The sequence below is a fragment of the Arachis ipaensis genome, chromosome B3 (assembly GCF_059453495.1).
Source record: "Arachis ipaensis isolate K30076 ecotype BB chromosome B3, ASM5945349v1, whole genome shotgun sequence".
Lineage (NCBI taxonomy): Eukaryota > Viridiplantae > Streptophyta > Magnoliopsida > Fabales > Fabaceae > Arachis > Arachis ipaensis.
In genome coordinates, this window is record NC_142438.1 from 83,216,953 (window position 1) to 83,226,483 (window position 9,531).

A 9,531-nucleotide genomic window follows, 5' to 3' on the forward strand; every position below is an offset into this window, starting at 1 on the left:
ATTGATCCCCCCTTTTCCCCTAGCATCCTTGGGTCTTTTCCATGCAGAAACAGCTTGGAATTGGGCCTCATGAGCCTCAGAAATCACCAGGCACGATTTCCTTTAATGAGGTCACGTGCAGCTTCCTACGCGTGCGCACCATGCGTGCGTGCACGCCGATTGCTTTAGCGATCCACGCGTGCGCGCCAAGCGTGCGTGCGAGTCGATAGGAATCTTCTTATCCACGCAGATGCGTCCATCCTTGCGCGCCGCTTCCAGCCAACCTCATCCACTTGTGCGCGTGGAGTGCGCGGGCGCGCCGATGCTGCTTTTTCCAAGATCTCAATTCTTCATGTTCCTCCCTTTTTGTACATGCTTTCTCCCTCTCTTCTAAGTCATTCCTACCCTATAACTCCTGAAATTACTCAACAAATACATCACGACATCGAATGGCAATAGAAAAGGATTAAAATATGGCAATTTTATGGCAAAATAAGCATGTTTTCCATCATGGAGCAATATTGGGAAGTGAACACAAAACCATGCATTTCTTGCGAATAAGTGTGAGAAATGTTGATAAAATCCCCCAAAATAAGCACAAGATAAACCACAAAATCGGAGTTTATCAGTAACCTGGTGTTTTTTCCAGATTTCTTTGGCTGTCTTGCATCTAGACACCTTCCGGTACTCTTCAAAGCTAATAGCACAGTGAAGAAGGTTGATTGCTTTAGCATTCAGCTCTATCTTCTTCTTATCATCTTCATTCCATTCAGCTTCTTCTTTTGGAGTCATCACTCCATCAGCATTTATTTTTGTTGGGATCTTGGGACCACTCACAACAATCTTCCATATGTTGTAGTCAATGGATTGGATGAAGATCCTTATCCTTTCTTTCCAGTAGGAGTAGTTCTTCCCGTTGAAGAAAGGTGGCCGGTTGTTTGACTGGCCTTTAGTGAGGGTGTAGGCAACTGTGGTTGTGCCCAACTTGTTCGCCATTAGATCTTTGCTCCAAGCGGTTAAGCTTGATTCTTGAGACCTTAGCTCCTGATACCAATTGAAGGTTGTGGTAGGCTTAGAGAAGGGGGATTGAATCTATGCCTTCCTTTTAAGTTGCTGTTTTGGCCCTATTTAAACAAACTATCAATTTTGATTCTGTTTGAACTCAACAGCGGAAATTTATGAGACAATTTATTTTTGTCACATGAATATCAGAGAACAGAACACAGCAGAGAAGAGAAAAGCTAACACCAGCATGTATCCTGGTTCGATTGCTGTTCATACCCTGGGTCGAGCTATCTGACCTGGGATGATCGGAGACAAAGCGACCGACCTCTTCAGGTTAGACTATCCGACCTCTTTACAAAAGAGGTCGGCCAAATCGACAAGAAAGTCCAAAAAGGGCCCAACTCAAGGAATACGAACGAAATCCAAAGGCTGCCCAGGCCTATAGAGATAAGGGACGGTTCCGTTGAAGATAAGTTGACCTCACCCAAAGATAAGATAAGATAAGATAAGATAACTTACTTATCTTATCTAAGAAGGTAACTTCTCACCATTATAAATACACTGGAGCACCCAGGTATAACTCATACTCTGATTCTACAATAAACCTGCTTAATACCCGTGCTAACTTAAGCATTGGAGTCTCTTGCAGGTACCCCCCACCCTCCGGTGATGAAGGATCAGAAGTACAGCCAGTCCAATGAGTCAGACACAACAGCTCTGGCCGCCGCTCACCAGCCAGACACGTCGACACCGACCAGTACAGAAGATCTTGACCGAGATCGACCTCTAGTTTCAGGTAACCCTCGAAACATTGGCACCGTTGCCGGAGAACTGGAAGTTATCCCATCACCATGGCAGACGAACAGGATAACGACCACAACTCAGATCTAGAGGACAGAACGCCGCACAAAAACACGGGTGCCACACCAAAGGACACTCCGGAATCTAACAGAGACAAAAACTCATCACATCTGGGAGTAATAGAAGCCCTTCAAGATCGCCTAAAGCAACTCGAAAAAGAAAGCCAGTACCAGCAAGAAGTCGGCAAGGATCTACAAAGAGAGGTAAGGCGACATCGAGAATTAGAAGATAAACTTCTACAACTTGAAGCCGATCTCAAAGCAAAGACTACCCGGACCACCCCTGAAGACAACTCTCGCAAAGATCAAGATCCATTCACTAGGGAAATCATGAAGACTAAAATCCCCAAAGACTTCAAACTTCCAGGTATGACTTTGTATGATGGCACTACAGATCCCAACCATCACCTCAGCAACTTCAGAAGCAGAATGTACCTCACCGACGCCTCAGATGTCGTTCGCTACAAAGCTTTTCCAACGACTCTCACAAAGACAGCAATTAGATGGTTCGACAACCTACCTCCAAAGTCCATCTCCAACTTTGACAACCTGGCCAAAAAATTCCTGGCCAGATTCTCCATCCAAAAAGACAAGGCTAAGCACACCCCCAGTCTACTAGGTATCAAGCAAGGAGATCAGAAAAGTCTCCGCAACTACATGGAAAGATTCAACAAAACGTGCCTAGACATACAAAGCTTACCAACAGAGACTGCCGTCATGGGCCTCATCAATGGCCTATGAGAAGGACCCTTCAGCCAATCTATATCAAAGAAATATCCCACATCCCTAGACGAGGTACAGGAGCGGGTAGAGAAGTACATCAACATGGAAGAAAATTCTCGACTTGGAGAAACCTCGAAATCCGGTTTCACCTACCAAGATAAAGATAAAGAATCCAAGAAGAAGGAAGATCGAACGGGCAAAAAAATCAAAAAGTATCATAATTAGACCCCTCTTCGGGTGTCCCTTATGGATATTTACAAAGAATTCTGTAACACAGAAAAGATACCCCCAGCTCGACCACTCAAAGGCAAAAAAGGAGGAGGAAATCGGAACGAGTACTGTGAATATCATCGGGTTCGAGGACATTCCACCAACGAGTGCTTCGACTTAAAAAACATCATAGAAAAGTTAGTAAGGGAAGGAAAACTAAATCGGCATCTAGCAACCCAAGATGATGAACAAAGAAAAAGACGAAGAGATGAAGACGTCGGACGAGCTGAGCGATCACCTCGTACGCCAGAAAGACATGTCCATATGATACACGGAGGATTTTCAGGAAGTGGAATCTCCAAATCATCCCGCAAAAGATACCTCAAAGAAGTATATCATGTCGAAGGGCAAGAGGAAGCACCCGACATCCCTGCAATCACGTTCACCAAAGAAGACGCATCCGGTATCATCTCAGGACACGACGATCCCATGGTCATCACCATCATACTGGGAAATGCCAATCTCCACCGCACATTAATAGACCAAGGGAGTTCTGCCGACATCTTATTCAAAACCGCCTTCGACAAACTCGGCCTAGAAGAAAAGGAGCTTAGAGCATACCCGAACAGCCTGTTCGGACTGGGAGATACCCCAGTACAACCACTGGGATACATGTCGCTACACACAACCTTCGGAAAAGGGAACCAATCCAGAACACTCAAGATAGACTACATTGTGGTCGACGTGAGTTCAGCCTACAATGCACTAATAGGTCGGACAACACTAAATCACCTCGGCGCAATAGTCTCGACTCCACATCTATGCATGAAATTCCCAACTACAGAAGGGATAGCTACGATAAAAGCAGATCAAAAGATGGCACGCCGCTGCTATAACGAAAGTCTAAACCTCAGAGGTAGAGGAGAAGAGTTCCACACAATTGAGCTTGGTGGAGTTCAGAGACGTGAAGAACTCCGTCCACAACCCGAAGGAGAAATAGAGAAAGTTCAGATCGGGGATACCTCAGACAAAACAACTAATATTGGCACGATCCTGAAGGGAGACGCAAAAGAATTACTAGTACAGTTCTTAAGAGATAATGTCAATCTCTTCGCATGGAAAGCTGTAGACATGCCAGGCATAGACCCCAAGCTAATGAGTCACAAGTTGGCGGTCTATCCAGGATCTCGGCCGGTACAACAGAGACGAAGAAAACTTGGGCCAGAACGATCCCAAGCTGTGGAAGAATAGGTACAAGCACTACTGGAGGCAGGATTCATAAGAGAAGTCAAGTACCCACTATGGCTAGCTAACGTCATCTTGGTGAAAAAATCAAATCGGAAGTGGCGAATGTGCACCGACTACACTGACCTCAACAAAGCCTGCCCAAAAGATCTTTACCCGCTCCCAAGTATCGACGCCCGTAGATGCTTCCTCCGGATATAGATATCTCTTGTTTATGGATGCATATTCCGGATACAACCAAATTCCCATGTATCCACCAGATCAAGAAAAGACCTTGTTTTTAACGCCAAAAGCAAATTACTGCTACATTGTGATGCCTTTCGGCCTCAAAAATGCGGGAGCTACTTATCAAAGGTTAATGAATAAAGTCTTTTCAGATCATATCGGAAAAATCATGAAAGTCTACGTGGACGATATGTTAATAAAGATACAAAGCGAAGAAACATTATTGTCCGACCTGGCGCAAGTGTTCAACACTATAAGGAAGCATGACATACAACTCAATCCCACAAAGTGCACCTTTGCAGTAGAAGCGGGAAAATTCTTAGGTTTCATGCTCACACAAAGAGGAATTGAAGCAAATTCAGACAAATGCCAAGCTATACTCAACATGAAGAGCCCGACTTGTGTCAGAGAGGTACAACAACTCAACGGGAGATTGGCAGCCTTATCCATGTTCTTAGCAGGATCAGCAATAAGATCTCTCCCCTTCTATGCCACTTTAAGGAAAGGAAAGAAGTTCAAATGGACAACAGAATGCGAGCAAGCCTTCCAGGATTTCAAAAACTTCCTGGGACGACCGCCTATCCTAACTCGACCATGAGAGGAAGAACCACTCGTATTATACCTTGCAGTAGGAAGTCATGCAGTAGCCTCAGCACTGGTTCGAGAGGACGACAAAGGGCAAGAGCCTGTATATTTCATCAGTAAAGCACTGCAGGGATCCGATCTGAACTACCAAAAAATAGAAAAGTTCGCCTACACTCTCATACTGACATCTCGACGACTTCGCCCATACTTGCAGGCCCACACCATTAAGGTTCGGACCGACCAGCCCATAAAGGGGATACTGCAGAAAACAGATCTCGCAGGCAGAATTTTACAATGGGCAGTCGAGTTATCCGAGTTCAACCTCCAATACGAAGCTCGGACAGCCATCAAATCACAATACTTGACCGACTTCATTGCAGAATTCACAGATACCCTGGAAACCCCCACAGAATGGAATCTCTATGTGGACGGTTCTTCAAATAAGACTAGAAGCGGCGCTGGTGTGATAATAGAAAGCAACCAAGGAACCCAAGTTGAGCTTTCCCTCAAATTTGGGTTCTCGACCTCAAACAACCAGGCAGAATATGAAGCACTACTAGCTGATTTGAAGCTGGCTAAGGAGGTGAGAGCTCAAAAACTCAACATCTTCAGCGACTCACAAGTAGTCACCTCACAAATAACAGGGAGTTACCAAGCCAAAGATCCCACCATGAAAAAGTATTTGGATATAACCAAAGAACAGCTCAGACAACTCGGGGAATATAAGATCTGCCACATACCCCACGAACAAAATGCCCGAGCTGATGCACTCTCAAAGCTAGCCAGCACCAAACTAGGGGGCAACAATAGAAGCCTCATCCAGGAAATGCTACAGAACCCGTCAATCTCGGAAGCAGAAAAAGTCCTAGCTATAACAAGTCAGGATCAAGGATGGATGACCCCCATAATTAATTACCTCAAAAAAGAAACACTCCCCACAAATGAGAAGGAAGCAAAGAGGTTAAAACGGGAGGCTCAGTACTACACCATCATAAAGAACACCCTATACAAAAGAGAGATTTCAATACCATTGTTAAAATGTGTGCCGACTTCTAACACAAGGGAAGTTTTAGAGGAAGAACACAGCAGTATTTGTGGCAATCATCTCGGGGCACAAGCTCTCACCAAAAAGGTACTTCGGACGGGATTTTACTGGTCAACTCTACAAAAGAAAGCTACAAAATTTGTAAAGACATGTCCCCATGCCAGAAACATGCCAACTTTCACATCGCCCCGCCAGAAGAACACATCAGCGTAACTTCGCCTTGGCCATTTGCAAAATGGGGACTCGATCTTTTCGGACCCTTTCCTCAGGGATCAGGACAAGTCAAATTCCTCATAGTCGGAGTAGACTATTTCACAAAGTGGATTGAGGCAAGAGCCCCTATCCAACGCCACTGCTCAAAGAAGCCGGAAATTCCTATATAGGAACATTGTCACAAGGTTCGGGGTTCCATACTCCATCACCACAGACAATGGCACTCAATTCACAGATGCAGGCTTCAGGAAATTAGTAGCCCACTTGAACATAAAGCACCAGTTCACTTCCATCGAACATCCTCAAGCCAATGGGCAAGCTGAAGCTGCCAACAGAGTCATATTGGCTGGGTTGAAACGGAGACTGCAAGATGCCAAGGGAGCTTGGGCTGAAGAACTTCCACAGGTCCTATGGGCATATCGAACCACGCCACATTCCACCACAAACAAATCACCGCTCCGATTAGCGTACGGGGTAGAGGCAATAATCCCAGTAGAGGTCGAGGAAGGGTCGCCTAGAGTAGTCTACTACAATGAAGAAGCCAACTCACAACTTCAAAGAGAAGAACTCTACCTACTTCCGGAAATCCAAGAAAGAGCTCAGATTAGGGAAGAAGCGCTAAAGCGCCGAATGGCTTCAAGATAAAATCAAAAGGTAGTGCAAAGAGGTTTTGCGGAGAATGATCTCGTCCTAATCCGAAATGATATTGAAACAACTCGACCCGGAGAAGGAAAGTTGGCAGCAAACTGGAAAGGACCCTACCAAGTCATAGAAGAACTTGGGAAGGGCTACTACAGACTGTCCGAACTCGATGGACGAGAGCTTCCCAGATCGTGGCACGCCTGCAACCTAAGAAGGTACCATAGCTAGAAAAGGTAAAAGATCTCATCATAGGATGCACTCTTTTTCCTGAAAAGGTTTTTTAATGAGGCACCAAGTTGAGATCCAGATATTATCCGACTTAAAAGGATAAAAAACTCCAACATGCATATATTTGCGCTTTCTTTTAAATAAAAAATATTTTAGATATTCTACAAATTCTCAAGACGCATTAATCCGAAGCATTCATCGTCCGATTATAAAGCAACAGATCGGCAGAAAGTGAAAAACAGATTCACTCCACGATCACAATAAAAGACCAATAAAGATGAAAACACGATTCATCTAAAGGTCGACAGAAACCACCTTCTATAAATCGGCAAAGATGGACACAAAATAATGCAAGAAGTTATTGAAAGTGATCCGAAAAAAAAGAACCTAACGAGGTCTTAGGGATTGCTAAATCCCTGGAAAAGGCCAACCCTATAAAAGAGGAATTGCTATAACTTAGAAGAGATCGACCTAACGAAGTCGGTCTCCTACAAAAACAAGTTATAAAAGTAATCCCTGAAAGAGACCTGACAAAGGTCCAAGAAAGAGGATTACGAAATAATTTAGAAGAGATCGACCTAACAAAATCGGTCTCCTACAAAAACAAGTTATAAAAGTAATCCCTGAAAGAGACCTGACAAAGCTCCAAGAAAGAGGATTACGAAATAACTTAGAAGAGATCGACCTAATGAAGTCGGTTTCCTACAAAAACAAGTTATAAAAGTAATCCCTGAAAGAGACCTGACAAAGTTCCAAGAAAGAGGATTACGAAATAACTTAGAAGAGATCGACCTAACGAAGTCGGTTTCCTACAAAAACAAGTTATAAAAGTAATCCCTGAAAGAGACCTGATAACGGTCCAAGAAAGAGGATTACAAAATAACTTAGAAGAGATCGAGATAAAGAAGTCGGTCTCCTACAATGGATAAGTTACAAAAAGTAATCCCTGAAAGAGACCTGACAAAGGTCCAAGAAAGAGGATTACAAAAATAACTTAGAAGAAGACGACATAAAAAAGTCGACCTCCTACAAACAAAGTTATGAAAAGAGACCTATCAAAGGTCCAAGAAAGAGGACTGCAAAAGTAATGGGAAAGAGGACCAACGTAAAGAAATTGGTTATGGATCACTAGAAATATAAGCAAAAGCGAGAAAACCGAGAAACAAGTTAGACCCACACATCCACGACCTCAAAGGATCCAACCTACAAGCAACAAGTGCTAAGATAAGCGTAAACAAGCAGGATATAAAATACAATATTATAAAGCTTGAAAGCTACTTGGTGTTTTTCAAAACAAAAGTTTCTAAACAAGCAACCAAAAGGAATATCGACAGTCAGCAAAATATTCAAACTACAAATAAAGAGTTTAAAAGCCCACAAGCCGGGCCAACTACACAAATAACCAAAGAGAAATCAACAAAGATCGGGAGCATTCTCGGCAGCATCAGTACAAGGAGAAGGAGGGCGAGTCTGAATAGGCACAGCATCCACGGTTCCATCATCCCGGTTCAGAATTTGGCAATCCGGATCAGACACAACCAGAGGAACTGAAGAGGTCGACACTTTGGCAGAAGACACAGGGGGAGGTTCAACATCATCATCATCCTAGTTATCAGGGAAAATCTTATCATCCCTCACAACATTGTCCAGGCTGAAAAGAGTCAGATCGGCCTCAGGAGCAATAATCTGAACCTGCTATTTCAGGTTCTCATAGGCAGCAGTTACGCTGCCAACAAGATGACCCTGGAGCTCGGAGTAATCAGCTCGGGCATTCTCCAACTCCTCCTTCAGACGAATTCCCTCCCAATAGGATGTGACATAGCTGTCTTTATGCCTCAGAGCCGTATCCTCGGCCAGCCTCACAGAAGCCGCCAGAGAAAGGGAACTCGCCTTCTCATTCTCCAGATCCTTCTCCAGCTTGGCTACCTTTACTTCAAGCTCCTCCTTCAGGCCCTTCATCCGATCAAACTCCTGTTTAGCCTCCTCCATAAAGGCTTTGGTGGCATGGAGAGGAAGATTTTGAGCAGTCCGGTATAAGGCAGCCCCATATATGCCATTCTAACACTGCTTCGAGTTATAAAGTCCAGATGGCGAAGGAGCGACATATCATCCATAGGAAGGGCTCCGAAGGGACCGATTTGCTGATCTACGAACTCGATCGCATCAAAATCAGGGGCATCAAGGTTGAAAGGCTCAATTGTTTTTTGCTTCTTGTTAGGAGGAGTACCAGAAGAAGCGGCAGAAGACTGAGGAGGCTCAGCCAGACGAACCCGAGGAGTGGGGATCACCTTCCTCAACCCAGGAGAACTCGGCACGGGCGGCTTCACTTGCACTTGAGAAGATCCCTCTCCGGCCGCCTTGGCCGAGATGTTTTGAGTAGCAGTTGCCTTCTTTGCCTTTTTGAAGGCCTTCATGGAATCATTGTTTTTTAACATCTCTGTAAATACAGAATCAGCTACAGTAATGGGTTACAGTCACACGAAGAAGAAGCGAAACTAAGAAACAAGTACAGAAACAAGTCAGACAAGTACTCAAAACAGTCCGAACTAAGGACAGGTCATTCAAAAACCT

General features: G+C 44.4%; 1 pseudogene; it reads left to right on the forward strand.

Annotated features, from left to right (window-relative positions):
- Positions 1–2,174: 2,174 nt before the first annotated feature.
- On the forward strand, positions 2,175–4,028 carry LOC148571363 (uncharacterized; annotated as a pseudogene).
- The last annotated feature ends 5,503 nt before the right edge of the window (positions 4,029–9,531 follow it).